The 20,712-nt window shown below is 44.4% G+C and overlaps 1 protein-coding gene across 1 annotated transcript in view; it reads left to right on the forward strand.

Moving 5' to 3' along the window:
- The first annotated feature begins 4,999 nt into the window (after window positions 1-4,999).
- The window catches only part of RAD21L1 (RAD21 cohesin complex component like 1), a 1,288,752-nt gene continuing 1,273,039 nt past the window's right edge, over window positions 5,000-20,712 (forward strand). The window contains exon 1 of the mRNA XM_085619570.1: window positions 5,000-5,180. The gene's annotated coding sequence lies outside the window, so the exon portion shown is untranslated. The remainder of the gene's footprint in view (window positions 5,181-20,712) is intronic.

The raw sequence follows: 20,712 nt of genomic DNA on the forward strand, positions 1-20,712 counted from the left end.
GCGAGAGGTTTCAACTAATATTCTCATCTGCCCTCTTAAACTCACAACCCATCAGTGGTTACTATACAAAAGTTTTTTTTACAATAAAAAGCCATTTTATCTTCTTCAGATGGTAATAGTCTATTCTAAAAACTTTGCATCAATGTAATTGATTTAAAGTACCAGGAGACTAATCGTGTTGCCATTTTTATCATGAAAGAGTTGGGGAGATACAAGAGTGTTTTAGGACACAATCCCTCCAATTTGTTTCAGTTCTGAAACCTACTCATATATATTATTTCCATATCATATATGAGTTTTGTTTTTCACTATTGCCTTGAATGCACCTAATACTGGTACCAGTGAGGGTCCTCCATAGTCCCTACTAAACTTCTGTAACCCTGCTATGCTTGGTAAAGTCCGGGATTATACTGCTTCTACATGCATTTTCCAAATTGGTAGTAAAATGCATTCCAAGATATTTATAGGGCGTCATTTCCTCTACTCTTTGATCCCATTGATGCTTTTTATGAATATAGATCTTAATTTTGGTGCTTTCCATATTTATCTAGGCCTGCTGCTCCTGTTAGCCTAAGGGACATAATTACCTCTTTAATTGCATGCAAGATAAAATAGTTCAAAGGATTATTGATATGCTCATGTCTCACAAATGTGGGTTCATTGTACCCTTTACTACAAGTCTCTTCCAAGTGGCTTACCCACTGATCTTCTAGAACAATAGTTTATTTTATTTGTTTCACCCTCAATTTCGGATTGTACCAATCTCCAAAACTTCCTTTAAGCTTTTGCCTAAATTACTGACATTGGTTCTCAGTTATCCTTGAAATATTCTCTCTTCTTATGAGTACTCCAGGATTTATATTCTAAATTAATACAATGTATTCTTCTATATTGTTGTTACCTATTCTATTTCTCACTAACACCAGCTTCCTTAATTTAATTGTTAGTGCTTGACAATGATGGTCAAACCATCCAAGGATTCCCCTTTTCTTTTCCCATTCCCTATATGAATTCTGCTGCAACTCCCAAGTTCTACTGCAAAACAAGTCACATTATGTACAGTTTGATTATACCAATCGTTTAGGTGAACTGCAAGACCAACTCTATTAACAAAGTTACATTTCAATTGAAATTGGGTAACATGGCTTAGCTGTTCTTTTCCAAGATGAATAACAAGTCTACTTGAACATTCAACATGTAAAGGGACTATTTTACGGTTCATAACCCCTAAATCAAGTTGCAAACTTATTGGCAAATGATTGCTTTGCGCCTCTGTCAGTACACTAAATCCCTCTAAAAGTTAAAAATGCCAAAATGGAAGATACATATGATCAATTGGACATTGTTGTATTCCATATATTAGAAGTTTGGTTTGCTGGGATAGTTACAAAACAAACATTCAACCATACAAATCCTAAGTTATACAGCACTTTATTTAGGTCCCTGACAAATTTTGTCATTATGCAACTAGGGAAGTCGGCTTCAGGGATGTTATACACAAACATAATTTCTCTCAGACAAGTTTTCTTTTTCAGGGCATATTTTTAAAGTAAAATTACAAATGATCAAGACCAAGCTATTGGATAAATCAGGTGTGTTCATCTGGTAAGCTCACTGGAAGTAAATAAATACTACAATATCCTAAATGCATCAGGTTGTCAGACGAAAGCCCAGAAATTGAAACAGAAAGCGTTCTGATGACAAGGAATGAGGTGGACGCCCTGTAAGCGAAGCCCCTTTGGATACATGCAAGGGTTGCAGCAGTACATTTATCAGCTGTGAGTCTACCCTAGTTTCGTTTTGGTATTTTTTGTGTTTTAGTTTTATTGGTATTACATTTTTTAATCATTTGTCATTGATGACAATTCTTCATGTGGGCATCAATGTTAAAGTTTGTGTGACGTTACTTCCGGTGATGTCATCAGACATGCTAATTACTTCTCAATTTGAATTCTCAAAACCTGATAGCTCTGCACCTTTAAACAATGTAGACACACAGTTCTGTTGTCTGTTACACATAGCTCATGGGCCTATCATATCTAGGACGACACACATACATAGCCAGTAGACTGTTACAGAGAGCACCCTGCCATGACACAAAGCTGCAAGAACTGTTTTACATACAGACTCTCACAAACAAAGAGCAATAGCCACGCATGCATAACCCAAATATATTACAGACATCTAAAGAACATACTGAGTGCATTCCAGAGCCTCCTTCACATAGAAATAGACATCAGTGTCAGATAGAGTAGTACCATAGCTGACAAGTTTCCAAATAAATGTGTGATGCGCTGCTCCAGTCCAGGTTTTTTCCTTTGAGTTCTGGGACTCGTTATCCTGTTTCATAATGGAATATACAAGACTACAAGACCCAGAATTTTGAAAAACATGGACTGGAACAGCATACCATGTATGGACCTGGGAAACTTGGCAGGGCTGCTATAAAATGAGCTAAATATGTAGAGCCAGTCACCTTTTGTCTGTCACAGACCTGGAGCCTTACACACAAATCTTACATTTGTCACAAACATTAACAGAATCAGATGCATAAACTTTCATAGGCTGTCAACTCCACACACATCCTATAGGCTATCTCATGCACACCACCACCTCCATCATTATTCCAGAACATGCCACGAACATTCCAAAGACTATCAAATCATAGTTCCATAATCTCACACACAGCCTGAGTCCGTCACCCAAACCCTGAGTGTCATGGAAACCCTCTACCCTTACCAGAGTTTCAGATGCTGCCACACACAACTACAGCGCTGTTCATCCACAATACTGTCTAGGGTCTCTCACGCACAGCCCATACAGTATCCCAGTGCTTTGAAACAGACAGATAAAATGTGGGTACCCTATACCAGTGTACCTACTTGTCCTATGAAGTGCTTGTTCCCTCCAATTAAAAAATGAATACCTCTGCTAAGAAGTACAGGTACTCAGTACCCGATAGTATTAGCGCATTTAAAGCATTGCTGTTTACCAGGGACGCCACTAGACCCGAACTTAGGGGCAGGAGCTAAGACTCCCAGCCACGACCGGCTCCAGTACTGGTAGTGGCCGCTATGACAGTCTTTTTTGGCACTCTCCTACCCCATTTCCTCCTTCTCCATGAATTTCCACTACCACTCTCCAACAGAGCGCCTCATCCCTCCATAGCCTCTCTCTAACGTACATTTCATTTTTTTATAGTGCTACTCATAGTTTACTCACTCTTAGTTCTGTGATCTGCATTGTACAGGTTCTTTGCAGTAGGCACATTAACCCTTTGTGCTACTTAACGATGAGCCAAAACTGCAACGAGACAAAATTTCTGAACTCTTACTAGTAGGAACACTAATCAAGAGTTATCTTGAGATGGTTACTGTTCCATGAAAACTAACTAATGCACAAGGAAGTTCATGTGCTTTTAAATCAAAGATTATTTTTAAACAGTGCCTCTCACCAAAGTCAACGCCAGGTGCTGATGCACCAGTCGCACCGCCCTAAAGCCAGCCCTGCTCGCAGCAATGGGGCAGGACAAGCATTACCAGAAATGTGGCGAGAGCAAACCTCATACCCATTATATGAGGAAAAAGACCTATGTAAGTGGTGGGGTGTGATACTTCCCCCAAATTCCAGCAAGCTTCTTGTAGATGATTTAAGGGAGAGTAGACTTCTCCCCTGAGAATTTTTTTTAACTTTTGGGTTCAAATTCGCTAAAACGCCGCAGACCCTTATGGGCAGTCATGAAATATTCCAGTATTTTCATGGTGCACCAGAGAAGCCTGGCCTTTCCTAAGAGTAAATGTAGTTTTTTTTCAAATGTCAACTCAGAAATAACTTCCAGTGTACCAAGGTCATCACGGGTGAGCCCCTTATGCCAAGGAGTACATTCAATATGACAGTGCCAGAAATTTACCACGGATAGTTCAGCCACAGCTGAAATTCCCTCTGGTATACAAGGGTCGGCATTTTGCCATTGACACCCCTTATAAAAGGAGTAAAGAAAATCATATGGCAAGAGTTACCTCAAATATTAGTTCCAACATTTTGCAATGGGCCCACTCAATATGCTAAGAATTACATGCATCATGTCAGGGCCTTCAGCCAGGTGTGGTGGCACATGTGGGTATGACTGTGCTAACACTTTTTTCAGTTAGACAGTTTGAGTCCCCACAGCCAATGATGGAGTCTTAATAGAAGCATGCCACGGCTTGTAGTATTAGTGCCCTTGTCCAAAAGGCAAGAATAACCTCTAGTATGCCAGACCAACAGCACACTTGCACAAATATCACACACATTCTCACTATATCTCTCGCACATTTGTACTCTTTGACACACACACACTGCCACTCACACTTTCATTAGTCAATCTGTTTTTATTGGGTTAGAAAATCATGTCCTCCTGCTTTTGCTATACCTGCCTTTTACTTAAGCTTAATAAAAACAGATTCTCCATAAGCTATTCAAAAATAATATATATTGCCTTGTCAGTTAGAAGTATTATGTGAATGAAAAGTACACAGTATTGGAAAAGAACTAATACATCACTATCCCCTCAAGCCCTATGGCGGTTGCGTGCCTGCTGTATACACTCTCTCACACGTTCCAGGAAATTAACATACACACGTGGTATCCTGATCTTATCCCACCCGAATGCGTTGGGTAAAAACACACAGGACTAGCTGATGGCCATGTTATAATCTATCTCTAGGTGTAACGGACTGCGCTATTATTGTGTGAAAATCTACCTTTATGATGAGCACCTTCTAGGCTATGTAACAGATTCCCCCCTTTTCTTTCATGAGGAAGTAGCAAAGACAACCTGTGCTACACGCGCCTGATATGGATCATCTCTAGTGACAGACTCCCAGGGAACAAGGAAATGTTGCCCCGTGCAGACAAGCTACCGCTTGCGCAAGTGCAGCACAGCGCAGGGGTGGGGCTACGTCTGTAGAACGCAAAAGCTCCGAAGTGATAGAGTTTTGTGTCTAGAGTGTCGCGTTATTTGGGCCTGTGCGGGTTATGTGATACTTAAGAGAGAGAACTGATCGCCTCGCCCATGAATCGAAAAAGGGTAATAAGTAGTTTGTCATGCCATGGAAGAACCGCCTTCCAGGGGAGACGTGGTGTGTGCCCCAAAGGACAGATAGCTGGCAGAACAGTCACTGGGTGACCAGATACCACAGGTTTGATATTTAAATCTCGATATGGAACCCTAACGCATTTAGTACAGAGATAGAGGTCGGGAACCAAAATGCATAACTCTGGTTTCTCTTGTTTACCGAAGGACAGTTTTGCCAATTGCACTCTTAGTGCTGCCCTTATGAAATAATGAATGCAAATTAAAACACGGGCTGCTTTGACTGCTCTGGTGGGGGTAACTTGAGAGCTCTGCAAAATACATGCCGAGGAGTACAACGAGAGAAGTCGCTATGGTGTTTATGAAGATGGGACGCGCTAGGAGTTTCCCCTATCGCTACTGTTGACGTGGACTATCTGTATATGTTATGAGATTGTTAGGACTGCCATTCGTATGGCCTCGTAGCGTTAAAACGATCTAAAACATCTGTTTTTGAAGAGGGCAAAATGTCTCTGGGATGGGTTGAGAGGACTGCTTTAGTTTTTCCCCCCTAGCCGGGTGGGTTCATTATTTTTTCATCTTTGTTACTCCTTAGTGGTTTGACCCAAGTTATTAAACCAAAGCAACAGACTTGGCGTTTGCATTGTACACTTATACTGAGGCACAAAGTAACTGGTTACACCTGCAAAGCAGAGCTAGTACAGTGACCAACTAGCAAACGCACCAACCCACGCAAACACGCACGCGAAGGCACACTTACAAATGAAACTTTTTAAGTAGGGTAATAACCATTGGTGAAGTAAATTCGATTTCTTTCCCGTCCAAATGTGAAATAGTGACGTACTCCTTTGAAGCATACTTTTTTCACTTGATGTATTCAGCTGTGATCAGAAGCATAACTGATTTACAATAGGAAATCTAACACGCGTTGGCAAAGCCTGTAGGTCTTTCCATTGAGACTGTTGGCTCCACCATTGCCTTTTGTTCATGCTGTACAGCATGGGCATTGCTGACTTCAAGTATCCCGAAACGCCGACACTCTGCCTTGCGGTTACCATGACGATATTTTAAATAGAGATTGTGTGAGGTATATTGAACACTTGTAGGAAATATTACTATTAAGCTGTAAAACACTTTTTGTACCCCATGTTCTATGGATGATTACAAGAAAACGGTTCTAAAAAAGGATGCTTCAGTGTAATCTGTGCTATATTGATGCATGGTATTTATAACTGAGGATTGGCCTTTATGTAGCAACCTTTGTGTCTTGAAACTCATGTTGGCCCTTTTGCATGGATTTCATTTTTGAACATGAATTGAAAAATATTTGAATCCTCTTTATGACTCAGCAACTGATTTTCATGAACCCTATGACCTAAAAAAAAAATCGATTCTCCTTCGTGTATTTTTGAGCAGTACCAGAGGGGTTTATCCTGCAATTAATATTTTTAGATTGTGTCCAACCTTTGGAGTGCCTCTGTTTTCCTTTAGCGTGCTGGATGGTAGTGTTGGACTTGCATAATGCATATTTCCACATCCCATTCCTACCTGCCCATAGACGTTACCTGTGGTTTGCAGTGGTACAAGAGCGCTCTGCAGTGCTCCCCTTCGTACTTACCAGCACCCCTTGGGTGTTCACAAGTGATGGCTGTGTTGCAGCTCATCTGCAGGGGTTGGGAGTTCAAGTCTTTCCTTACCTCGACTACTAGCTGTTGAAGGCCCCAGGAAGTAATCTCATCTCCAGACTGTGGAAAACCTTCTGTGCTCGCTGTGCTTCACTATAAAAGTGCCAAAGTCACACCTGACTCCCTTTAAGACACACTTTCTCATCAGAGCTGTTCTGGACACTGCTGTTTCGGGCCTATCTTGCTGGGCGGCAAGTCCACAATATTCGGGCAATGATAGCGATGTTTCAGCCTCTGTACTGTGTATACCAGTGAGGATGGACTTGGAGATGTTTGGCCTAATGGCCTCCCAGGGGCGCCTCCTCCGTTATGGCGGAGGAGCCTCTCCCCCCTCCTCCCCCCTTGCTAAAAGCCAGCAGAGGCAAACAAGAAAAATAAAATGATAATGAAACAATTTTATCATTTTATTTTGGGTCGGGCCATCCTCAGCTTTTTGAGGAGTAATGGACACTGCTGAGTGCGCATGTCGGTTTTCTAGCCATCTTAGAACAGCCAGACAGAAATGCGCACTTAGCCTTTCTCCAACCTGAGCTATGTTGCACATCGGGTGAAGAACAGTCCCAGAATCCCAGGCACTGTCTGAGCGCCAAACCAGGCAGCTGAGAACAATTCGAGCATGAGAGAAGTGCTGTGATTGGCATCTGGGAGCCTACGTAGTGTGCACCAGCCCTAGACTGCTGGAGTCTAGGATCAGGAAAGGGGAGCAAGACGGCGGCCGCTCGAAAGGCAGGTAAGTACAATTTAATATATATATCATTATGTCTGACATGATTCTTTTTGCTTGTATTCCCCCGCCTCACCACTTTACAATACGAAGAGCCACTACTGTGGCTTCTTGCATCCTACTTGTGACTCATGCCCATTGGCATATGTGGGTCCTGCAGTCGTACCTGAATCAGTGGAAGTCTGGTGCAGGTGTTCACGGACAACACCTCTGGCATGTGCTACTCCCAACAGAGTGGAGTAGGGTTGTGTACCCTTTGTCAAGAGGCTTTGCGTCTTTGGACATGGCTGTAATGCCAAGGAATGATGGTACACATCAGGTGGGCTTTCTGAATGCCAGAGCTGAAAAAAATAAACTGAAGATGCCTAGCGGATCACCAATGGTATCTCCATCTGGTAGTGGTACAAGGACTCTTTCAGCAGTGGAGAGAACATTGGTTAGATTTGTTTTCCACTGCTAAGAACACGCAATGTCAGCAGTTGTGCGTGCTAGAGTTTCCAAGGCGACTCTTGCTCGCAGACACTTTTCGTCTTGATTAGAGCTCTGGCCTCCTGTACGCCTTCCTTCCAATTCTACTATTGCCCAGAGTCCCCAAGGATTAGGAATGTCCAGGCCCAAGTTATACTTGTGGCTCTGGATTGGGCACCGAGAGTATGGTCTCTCGATGCTGAACATGAGAATCTGCCCTCCAAGAAGGCTTCCCCCTTGAGAGGATATTCTGTTGCAGCAACAGCGGAGGGTTCTGCGCCCAAACCTGCGCACCTTTCAGTTTCGTGAGTGGACATTAAGCGGCAACATTCCTATGGAAATCTGTTATGTTCTGGCAGCCAGGCGTCCCTCTACCAAATCAGTATACGCCTGCTGTTAGTATAAGTTTGTGACATTGTGTGATTCCCACAATAGCGAACAAACCTCCACCCCCCCCCCCCCCCCCACCCCCCGCTCTACTTTCTGTGTTCTAGGTTCTTTTATTTTCTCTCTCTTGCCCAGCAGGGCTCTGCTCTGGGCACAGTTAAAGGTTCGCTTTCAAACATTTTGACTCTTTGTGGCTGCTGGACCAACCTTATTGATTTAAGCCACCTATTGTGGCTAGGTTTCTTAAAGGCTTGCAGCACGTTTCCCTCCTTCAGTGCATTGATCATGCCCCAGTGGGATCTGAATCTTGTTCTCACCTTCTTGATGCGTGCACATTTTGAGCCTCTTCCAATTGCTCTCTGAGGCTCTTGACAATCACAAACTGTCTTTCTAGTGACTGTCACATCGGCCAGGAAGCGAATTGCAGATGCATTCTGTGCACCCTCCCTACACCACCTTCTACCTGGACAAGTTGGTCATCTGGACATGTGCCTCCTTCTTTGGAAGGTTGTGACTTTCTTCCATGTAGGCCAAAACATCATCCTGCCTACCTTCTTTGCTCCCCGTCATCCCTCCAAAGAAGAGGAGCGACTCTACAATCTGGACCCAAAAAGATTGTTATTGTTATACCTAGACCGTAAAAAAGACTTCTGGGTGGATGATCAACTTTTTTTGGGGGCCATAGGAGCTAAGAATGGGAGGGCTGTGCAGAAACGGACTATCTCAAGAGAAATAGAGCTCCACATTAGGATCTGTTAAACACTGGCCAAGAAGCAACCCACCCCCAAGGGTTTGAGTGCTCATTCCACCACAACTAAGGCTACGGCCACTGTATTAGCCCGTGGAGTACCTGCCCTAGATATGTCAGACAGCAACATGGACTTCCGTGTACACATTTGCCCAACACTACTGTCTGGACAGTCTGTTCCGTCGCAACAGGCAATTCATCCGTTTGGTCCTAGAGGGCGTTTCGATTTAGAATTGGTTTTGCAGACCCACCTCCATGGAAGGCATTGCTTGGGTGTCTATTCAAAAGTAAGGAATCTGTGGCTAGAAGTCTCTATTGTATGAACAAGTTAGCTTCCTTTATTAACTCCTTATCTGTTAGAGAGACATCTAGCTGCAGATACCGAACCAACCAGCCTCACCACTCTGAGCAGATTGTAGTATTAGGGGCATCCTTCTCACGCCTTCAGTTTTCCAAACAAATGGTAAGTTCTCATTGTGGCTCCATGCTCCTGTTGAGGAAAGTCGTCAAACTGACGTCTGGTCTCCGGGATGGCCCCTATACAGCTACCAGCATGGACGACGTGGAGCCAAACAATGCCACATACCGGCTCGCAGGAGTATTGCTCAAAAGTCTTTCGGATCTATTCTGACACCTGGGGCTATTCTCTAAAAAGGAATCTCCGGCTAGATGGAGTCTCTACTAGATGAGACATTTCCAAAGGTAAGTAACTTGTTCTTATTGTTAATTTCAACCATGTTGTGCAGCTTGAAGACTTTGAAAGAAGGGCCCTGCATGACTTTGTCTAGAGGTTACTTTATTCCTATCTGCTCAAGTTCTTCAGCTGACCTTTAGGCAGATAGTTTTAAATTGGAGCACGAGTGTCACTGCTGCGTTCCCAGGTGGGCGTTATTTGTGCTACAAAGTTGTCTTTGCGTTCCAGAGACTTTGAGTTACTAATTGAGGTAGTGGGGTGTGTTAATTTTGATGTATTAAATACAATAAAGTTATATGTGTGAACCTGTGCAAGTTATTGTTGGGGAAAAGTAATGTAATCATCAGTTTCAAATATGCAAATCACAAATTACTGTACACCATTTGGCAATGGCTCTCACGAGCCCCCATTAATGTATAGCATACCAGTGCTACCCAGATATGTTATTGCTATGTAAATCCCAAAACATACATATGTGGTGATATGGCTGTACAAATGGAATGGGAGCTGAGCAGTGGGGTGTCGGTAATCACTCGAACAGCTGCTTTGAGGATAGCAGCGAGGTCGAGGATAGCAGGGCTGGGACGCTGGCAGTGGACAGAGACCATAGCGCTGATCAGGCACAGTGCCTCTTGAGAAATGATCTTGCAGTGTTTCAGAGTGCGGTGATGATGCAAACCCAAGCACAAAGCTGGTCGTCTGAGAGTTGCAAGTAAAGAAGTCCTGAGCAGTCCCTACTTTTGTGGGACAGATTGTGCTGGTATCTTTATACCACTTTATGGTTGCCAGGCATCTGAACTTTCAAATTGTGATTGTGCCCATCAAAGGCACCATGATAAAAACTCACAGCTTTATGTAACAAATCTGAGAGATGTTGGCCACAACATCAATTTGGCACCAACAGAAATCTATCCAAGCAGAGGCAAATGAGATTAGAGCGCACCGAGAGGTGCAACAAGTTGCACATGGAAGGTCTGATGTGGTATCTGAGCTCAAATGATAAATATTCCTATCGAGAGCGGCTGGCTCCCGTCTGACCGGGTACCTCTAATTCCTGGAAGACCATCAACAGCAGTTGCAGGTTGTACCACCTAGGAGGTATTGAGAGATGCACCGTAAAGACCGGGACGGGGGGTGCAGTAGGAATACGATAAATAAATCACAGCACAAGCATTGTAGACGATTAAGGGCAGCATCATCAAGAACTAATGGGTGAGAGGAGAAAGAAGCAAACATAGTACAAAAAAAGTACATGAATCACAGAGGGAGCAGCGGAGAAACACTTAAGTAGAAACAATCTGTGCTTGGTCCATGCACCAGAGAAGAAACAGGAAGAGACACCCACCCTGTGCTGTCCAATTAGAAGGCAGTAAAGAGGTGACACTGAAGCCAACGAATAGTAAGCAAGGGGCAGGCTCCACGCGCTTTTTGTAAACAATAGTGTCTTATAAGAGGGAGTACATGTTCTATTGCATGGCTCACGCAGGCTCGACCTTAACAAAACCACTATAATCGTACATTAGAGAGGGAAAACCCTAAAAATTGTGTGAAATGTTTATTTTAACTCCGAGTGGGCAGAACGCACCCAGGTAAATTAGTGCCTGCACCACATTTGCTGGAGTCTATGTCCTACTTCTGATATGTATGGGTCTGTCTGGTGACAAATCCCTGTGTATGTATGTGTATATATATTAGGGTCCTCGCCCACAGGTACCACCTGTGCCTTGCTTGATCATGGGACCCTCACTTGTGTACCTAAGGTGCAGCACGTTTGTAAGCGGAACTCTTATAAATAGGAGTGCAGGGAGTTAAAGTGAGTTAAAATGACCTCTAGATCCTCTAATTATGGGTGTTATTCTATACGGTCTAGGGCAAGATTAAAAACAATCAGATGTCATTTGATGTAGTGTTCTAGGACATCTATAAGGTCGACATGTTTCAGCCGTGTGTCTGCCCATGTGGGGTCAATCTGCTTTCTTCAGGATCTGCTATAACCCTGCATTTAATGGTTACACAATCCATGTTTAGTGCAAAGTAAACATTTAAGCACGCATGCAAAATACCAACCATACACTTAGGACTTTTCCTGGTATGGTCTTTTTTCAGAAAAATTCTATTAATATAGTACTCTTCATTCCGCATCTTTTGGGAGTCCAACATCCCTTTAAAGTGCATGGAAAATCATACTCCACAAGTGGAAAAAAACACCCCGGAACGGAAGGAAAATATCTGTATTGTGGGTACATATATTCACTCAAACTGTGCTCAAGCAGTGTTGAGCGCAATTCAAAAAAGGGTGTAATCTCAAGATGGGCTACCTACATGGTTTGTTCATTGAGCAAACCACTTAAGGTACTGCAGGGAAGGACTCTCCATTTAGTCACGCACTGGAAGAGAAAGTTGTTGAAAAATGAGTCCACTACACGGCAAGTCGAGCTTTTGAGCCACAAGGAAGGGGAAGAAGAAAAGAAACTTACTTCGTCAAGGGAGCGAGTCCACTCGCACCGGTTGTGCTTCCCTGTGTCCCTGAATGTTACTGCCTTGCAGGCTTTGCCGGAAAGATAAACGATTCCCAGTGCCGGTCACATGATGGTCCGTCATGTGGCCAGTCGGGGAATTTTAGTTTTGAGTGTGTTCATGACAACCCGGTACTTCAATGTGCTTGGGAAAATGCGCATCAAAGTAATATTTCAGGGTTGGCTGTTATATCGCTGTGTAATACTTGCTTGTCAAATCAACTCTACAATCTCCATGTCATGTGATTAGGGTGGAGGATGTTGGGAACCGGAGTCCTCCGCCCAGCCTTTAGTCTGTTGTTAGTGGCCGAAATGGTGGGTGTGTCTCTTGTGCTTATTCACTTTTTGGTGACATCCCAACCTTGCTACTCAGATGGGGGGTGCTGGGAAACAGTCTTGTTTGCTTAATCTAAGGCCCGTTTATCATGTAAGCTCGTGGTATTCTAATCGAGCCGGCAAATGCAATCTTGACATTACGGGATTACCTCTCCCACAGGAGGGTACATTTTGTTTTTAGTATTGAGGATTATTGGGGAGGGTTATTATCTTATCCATTATATTGACATAATGTGACCTTCTCATTTTTAGGTCTCGCCTTAGCCAGCGCATGCGCTGGTTTGGCGAGACATTTAGTGAGTGGGCTTCAGAAATCTGACCACAAGCTTTTGCTTGTGGCCTAAAGCTTGCGGTATAGCATGCGGGCACGCGCACAGCCGCCATCTGGCTGCCCTCTCTCACTCATGGGCACCCTTACACTCGCGGGACGCTGCAGCTGCTTTCACTTTTGCCGGCAAGCGTGCGCACCACTCGCGTGTCTTTAAAAATTTATTTTTAGCGCGCGTACACAACTCCCGGGCTTAGTGCTTTGTTACCCAGTTCTAACATCTGCAGCCCTAGCCGCAATGGGTGTGATATTAGGAGATTTGTCATAAGAAGAAGCACTCCCTGAGCTGTGAATACGTAGTGCTTTCACCTGATATTGTCCGATTACATTAGGCCACACCCGCTTGCCTGTCCCGCATAATTATAGCGTAAACTTGAACCAAGGGCATTATAGCGCTTAACACGGAAATCAGCTCCCCTTGCACAGTTTTTAAGCACAGTGTAACGAACTCGGCGCCACCACAGCCTCACTCAGGGGCACCACTACAGCCTCACTCAGGGGCACCACTACAGCCTCACTCAGGGGCACCACTACAGCCTCACTCAGGGGCACCACTACAGCCTCACTCAGGGGCACCACCACAGCCTCACTCAGGGGCACCACCACAGCCTCACTCAGGGGCACCACCACAGCCTCACTCAGGGGCACCACCACAGCCTCACTCAGGGGCACCACCACAGCCTCACTCAGGGGCACCACCACAGCCTCACTCAGGGGCACCACCACAGCCTCACTCAGGGGCACCACCACAGCCTCACTCAGGGGCACCACCACAGCCTCACTCGGCGCCACCACAGCCTCACTCGGCGCCACCACAGCCTCACTCGGCGCCACCACAGCCTCACTCGGCGCCACCACAGCCTCACTCGGCGCCACCACAGCCTCACTCGGTGCCACCACAGCCTCACTCAGCATTGTCTCCGCACCAGTCACCACCACCTCAGCATCCCTCGGCAACACCTCAGCCTGCTCTCGGAATCTGGTATCTGTTGATTCTCCCCTAGCGTCTGGCCGCTGCTAGTGTTATAATACAGGTACTAGTTCCCAACCTTCACCCTCCAATTGTTTATGCCCCCTTTAACAAACAACCATTGGAATAGGCAGAAACAAGTTGCCAGCATTGCGAGAACAAAAGAAAACGGAGGACATTTTTTTATTGTAAATGCTTTTTTTAAAATGGTCGTTCAGTTGTACATAATGCCTTCTTGGTCATATATAAGGTAACAAAAATGCTTCTGACACTTTTTAAAGAGAACTTTTCAGCAAGCTGCACAGCAGCCACACTTCTCTACAGCACAGCTTAAAGACATTGGCAAAGTCAATAGCTATGGCTAAACACTTATAAGGCCCCAAAGGCAAGAGCTATTGGCTATGCCAATGCTTGTTAATTATTTAATTAGAGGTCTATTATGTTGCCTGGGTAAGTAATAGTGTTCCTTCAGAAGGATCTTCGTCCTCTTACCCTTCTCCTTTATGTATTTACAATATATTACCCCATGAAACTCCATCATTCAACCCACTCGTCTGGGTGTATAATTTGTAAATCCACCCTCAAGGGTTCTCTTGTCTGCCAGGATTTGTTCTAGAATGACCCTTCTCATGTCGTTAGGGACCAGGCCTAATTGTGAATTATGCACCAATAATATTCCTAGAAGATGCCACCTTTTGAAAAGAATGGGCCCAGATAGCATGACACTGCAGAAGAGACTGGTTAATATTGATAATAAAAACAGCACTAAGATTATCAGAAAAGATCTTCGTAGAAATTCAAATGACCAAAGGAAAAATGAAGGCCACAGTAAAGGCATTTGAGAAAAGACTTGGCGAAATTGATAGAGGCAGATGAATACAAAGAATATTTAACCTAGTCGAAAATAAAGAAATTTCAGATGGACGTCACACGATTGATTCGCCTTTAGCAAAACATATCTGTACTCCAATTAAGATTATAAAATTCCCAAAAATTACAACTCATTCTCTTATCTGCAGAGCCCCCCCCCAAGATTTATAAGCATACCCTGGTACGTCCAAGGTGACTGGGTCACTGGCTTATCAATGGGAAGTGGATATGGCACAGGCACAGCTATTAGTTGTTTAGAGTGGTCCTTCTGTGCTGTGCCTGATTACAGCTGTTGATTGTCAGTAATGCCATGACAATATTATGGGTGAGCACACCTAGTAATCAGGTACTAGTGTGCTTATTGACTTATTGCTAATCATGGTAGCATAGCAATGACCAGTTATCAAACTTTAGCAAATGCACAGCATGACCGCAGTTAATCAATCATATGGTGGTGGTTTTCTCTGTAAGAAAAAGCAATTATTTACTTTATATGATGCCAATATGCACACTGCAAACAGTTAGGCCTTCTAGGCGTGCATCTGAATTGCATGTTGTGAACTGACAAGTCTCGTTAGTTCTCTTCTATAATCATTATGTGACTGCTTACAGATTATTTTACATCTTTTAGTAGAAAGTGTGAAGTTTTAGACACCAGCATAATTGTCATTTTCATGTCTGCCTCCTAACTAGGCCGATCTATTTTTATTATGTTTTATTATAAACGCTGCCATAAAGTCATGGCTGCTTACTTTCGAAGCGGACATGTTTTTATTGTTTTAGATCTAGGCGAATTTTTTCAACATTTAAATCGAGATGACACTGTTATCCCCATATTTAAGTCTTGTTGAGTCCTTCGTGTCTTCAAGTACTGTTTTATTTGATAAATATGAGTTAAAAATGACAACCAGATTCTATAAAAACCCAGACATCTGACCATAAGTGAGAGGACCTTTACGCTAGAACTTTCACGCCAGAGTTCACTCCAGTTTGCAGTTACAACCCACATCGGTCAGCGGCGACTCCAGGAGCCTTGCAGAGAAGTGGCCTGCCTTACACTGCTTCTCATTCCTGTGCAGAAGCTGTGATGGAGAATACCTAGACAGCTATTGTTTACGAAGAGAGGGTAAGATTTGATAGCCACCCTAAGCAACTTGATTCATAGACTTGCTTTTTATCGCTTCTGCTAAAGTCTAGCTTAGTATTTAGAAGTAACAATGGGTGGGCGGAGTTTGTTGAGGCTCAAGATGGCCGCGTGCTGAGTGCTCCGTGAGCCATCACCACATTTCACCAATTATCCTCACATCCGTGCATCTTCCACATGCCTCATCCAGTGGAGCGGGAAGTGCCGGACCTAAGCTCCTAGTCGATGCGATCATTAAGGAGAACAGAGTGTGCTGCGATGTGAGGGCGAATGCAGCCTTATTCCCAGTCCTGCGCATCGTCCTCTATTAGCCGCAGCTGGAACCCTCTCGGCGAGAGTCTGGAGTCTACGTGAGCTCCGGCGGTTTCCCGTGCCGAAGTGTGACTGCTGCAGGAACAAGTGCTCCCCGCTGTTGAAGTGGGCGGTTGAGGGGTGTATGGAAAAGGCGGACATGCGCTGGTCACCCCGGCTTTGAAACACCTAGGCACACAGACGCCGTATCTGAAGGTGGAGCCCCTTCCACGAGACCTGTTACGGGATCGGTTCAGGTTAGTTGCCCGGGCCGATAATTTAAAGTGGACGTAGACTGCGCGCCTCCTCGCGCCATCACTGATTTGGGCTGTGGGTGAAGACGCACACTGCTGCGACATTGAGGGAGGAGTTCCCGGCCTGTCCGCACACCCACAGCGCTCACTCAGGCCTATTTGTTGAAGGACTGGCTCTGGCCCCGGGTGGGCAGTTCTTGGAGTGCCTGCGCAGGACTGCTTTTGTGGCTTCTGGCCCCTACCGGGCCTAATTGCAATCACCTTTGGTCAGCTGAGGCCCACCAAAGACGTAGCGGCCTCTCCCCCAGAGCTTCGTGGCAGTCGCAGGGCAGGAGGTACGGAGCCTGGGTGGGGCTGTCTGCTTGGTGCGGTGCCTGTGACTTACAAAGGAAGATATCTTTCTGGAAAAATGTAGGTTTCTCGAAAGGATGATAGTATCTTGAGTTGATTTCACCAGAGAGATTTAGGTGTAATACTTGATCCCAATAATGACCTCCACCCCCCCCCCCCCAATCATTGAAAGAGAATTTTCAAATAAGTGAGGTGAAATTTAAAGAAGACTTGGATGACAGCTACTTCCTAATGTTAAAAAAAGGATTTTCCTGGAGTGTTTAGGAGTGAACTTGGATATCTTCGTGATTATGTTCACAGTATACGACTGGTTAGTGGGGCAATACCTGTTTCTGGTAAGGTGTGTGGTGTGCCTCTTGCTGTGAGAGATTAAATGAAGTTAGAATTAGAGAAACTTAAAGCTGAGGGTATCATTGAGGAGGTAGAAGGAACTCAGTGGTTGGCACCAGTTTTAGCTGCCAGGAAGGCAAATGGAAATCTATGTATATGTGTTGACTCCAGGGAGCTAAATAAACAAGTCATAATTGATAAATACCCTCTTCCCAAAATTTCTGGCATGCTAATGCTGTTAAAAGGGGCCAATGTTTTTTTACTGTGGACCTTAAATCTGCGTATCACCAGATAATGCTTGTTGACAAATCCAAAGATTTTACCTCTTTCATAACGCCCTTCGGGACGTACAGATTCAGAAGGGTACCATTTGGACTAGTATCTTCAGCCTCCGTGTTTCAAAGAGCTCTAGAAAAGGTTTTGAAAGGTCAGGAGGGAGTAAGGATATATCAGGACAACGTTCTAATTTTTGGAAAGGATGGACAAGAACATGATCTGAGGCTTAGACAGGTGTTACAAAGGTTTGATCAATTTAATCTCACAGTTGCATTGGACAAGTGCAAATTTAGAAAATCTTCAATTGATTATTTAGGTCACACCATATCTGGTGAAGGTGTGGCACCTAAAAGTGACTTGGCTGATGCCATAAAAAAAATTAGCTTCTCCTACTAATAAGGAGGAACTTATCAAGTTTCTTGGTATGGCAAAATATTACAGTAAATTTGTGAGAGGCTTTGCTGAAAGGTGCGTCAACATGAGAACATTACTATGTAGGGGTGTCGAATTTACATGTACTGAAAAGTGTGAAGCTGATTTTAAAGAATTTAAGGAAATGTTAAGAAAAAAAAACTCCTAAATTAACGAGTTTTGATCCCTCCAGAAATTCAGTCCTTATCACAGATGCTAGCATGAAAGGTTTAGGTGCAGTATTGCTGCAAGAAGATGAAGGTTCTGAAAATGTCATTCTGTTTCTCTCACGCAGTCTCCGAGGAGCAGAGTTACGCTACTCTGTAATAGAGAGAGAGGTTCTGGCAGTTCATTGGGCTATTAAAAAACGAAAGAATCTTCTATGGTGGACAAAGTTTGAAATACGCGCAGATCATAAGCCTCTGTGTGAGATCTTTAAAAAAAAGGGTATTGATGCCATTTCAGGCAGAATCTCTAAATGGGTGGTTGCATTACAGGAGTATGACTTTCAAGTAAAATATTTACCTGGAGTCAAGAATAAGATTGCTGATACCCTTTCAAGATTAGTGCAAAATACTGAAGGAAAGCAGGATCTTGATGGAGGAGCAGGATGAATTGGTATGCAACGTTGAGTTCGATGGTCTCAAAGAAAGCAGATGGCGTGAAGAGTGTTTCATAGATAAAGAATTACAAGAACTTTTACTGTTGCTAAAAGAGGGTTGGGACACCAAAATTAAGGGATATTGTGAGCACTATTGGAGCTCTCTGAAGGCAATGGACTTTTATTTAGAGGCACTAGACTTATTACCCCTGTTTTACTTCGTAAAGAGTTGTTGAATTTGGCTCACACAGGACATCAAGGTATGCCAAAAACTAAAGAAAGACTTAGATTGAACTACTGGTAGCCTGGTATGGATTTACAAGTTTAACGCTTGGTAAGAAAATGTATTCCATGTGCTTTGAGTGAGAAGAGTGTGAAACCCAGAGTACAACCCATGGTGGTCGGGGATCGTCCAAAGGAGGCCTCCAACAAGGAGAGCGTGGGCGCTGGGGTCCATATTTCCACTTGCAGAGGCTACAAAAAGCCCTCGCAATCTGGACTGCTCCCGGGGAATATCGTTACACTGATCCCAAGTGTGTTTTGAAAGGACTTACGGTGGCCTGACCCCACCTGGGCTCAACTGCGATCCTCTGTACATAGGGTTGACGATCTCTACTGCTGGGAGTCTGGTCCACTTACTCTGTGACTTCTGTCTCAGCATTGGTCTTGGGCTGACGCTGTGTGAGGGGCTGATAACACCCTGATCCCATGCTTGCAGCCGGAGGCAGTCGGAGGTCGGTGGTGAGAGGAATTCACGACTTACCTGGTTCCAGTATGGGTAATATGGATAAGACTCAAACCAAGTTATTGTTTGAGCAAAGAAAATCTACAACAGTGAGGTGGACGGGGTCCGGTCGTCGGAGGAGCAAACAGACTCGTCTGGTGATATCCGGTAGATACTTGCAGCGGTGCAGAAGAGCCTATCAACTATAGATGGGAAAATCAACACGCTAGAATACCGTATGGACAGAATGTTGGAGCACCTCAACAAGCACGCGGAGCGTATCGTATGGCTGAAAGCAGTGTGTCGGAGGTGGAAGAAGCGCAATCAGAAGCAGACTCTTGTGGCACTGCAAGACTAGGCTGAGGACTTGGAGGCTAGGTCCAGGAGGAGCCATATACGCATCACGGGCTTGTCAGAATCCACTGCCATGAGCAACATGGAAGTTTTCATAGAGAAACTGCTCATTGCGCTTTTGGGACGTGAAACCTTGGAAATGTTCATAGTGGAGCACGCTCACCAGTCACTTGGCCCTAAGCCTTCTCTGGGTGCCCCTCCGCGCCCTGTGATAGCGAAACTGATGAACTACATGGGCAGGGACGTGGCCCTTAAGCCAGAGAAAAGGGAGATTTGAAATACGAGGGCTCCACGAAACCCCTGTACCCAGACTTTACAATGAAAGTTCAGGAAGCTAGACGTCAATTTGCCCCACTAAAACTTCGGGTCTGAGACCAGAACACGGTCTATGCCATGCTCTATCCCGCCAGACTCAGTCATCATGAATTGCAAATCAAGGATTTTCTCAGACCCAAAATCCCTACCGAAAGCTCGAAAGGACTACTCTAAGGCAGAAGAGCGGAACAAAGCAGTGGAATGACTTGACGAAGCGGCTTCTGACGGAATGGAAGAACGAGTTTGAGGTGGGCCCTGTCCAGTATCTTTATACTGTTGGCTCTGAACTACCAGTGTGACTTTTGTCTTCGTTAAGCTCTGATTATTCGGCATCGTTGGGTGATGACCCCCGGACTGATCTATTGTGGCCGTTAGAGGAAAAGAGAAGGCCTCCCATCTGCAAGTACTGTTAATATAATGCTGACATAATTGGAGGGAGAGCCATATTGTTAGTTAAAGTTGGACAGCCTGATATTTAGTCTCCCTCTTGGTTGCATATATGTGGGTTGCGTGGGTCCTACTACCCTGAATGCAAATATGGTGTTATAATGGCTTCACACGGATGTGCTATATATACCCTGATGGCATGGTTACGTTTACGTGTTTACCGGGGCACTTAGCGGTGCTATGGTAACAACTGCCCCTGTGTGGTACTCACTCAATTGCTTTTTACTTTTCTCTTTCTAGGGGGAAGGAAAGGTTTTTTTTTTTGTTTTCTGTTTGTTTTTCGACTATGCAAAGTTGGGGTTGGCTTGGCGTGGGTGGTTGGGGGTAAATTTGGTTTGTGCGAATTGTTTCCTTTGTCACAGTGTGCGGAATGTGTTCTATAACACTGTCGGAGGTGACCCGGGTCAGGAAAAA

Source organism: Triturus cristatus, chromosome 7 (genome assembly GCF_964204655.1).
Source record: "Triturus cristatus chromosome 7, aTriCri1.1, whole genome shotgun sequence".
NCBI lineage: Eukaryota > Metazoa > Chordata > Amphibia > Caudata > Salamandridae > Triturus > Triturus cristatus.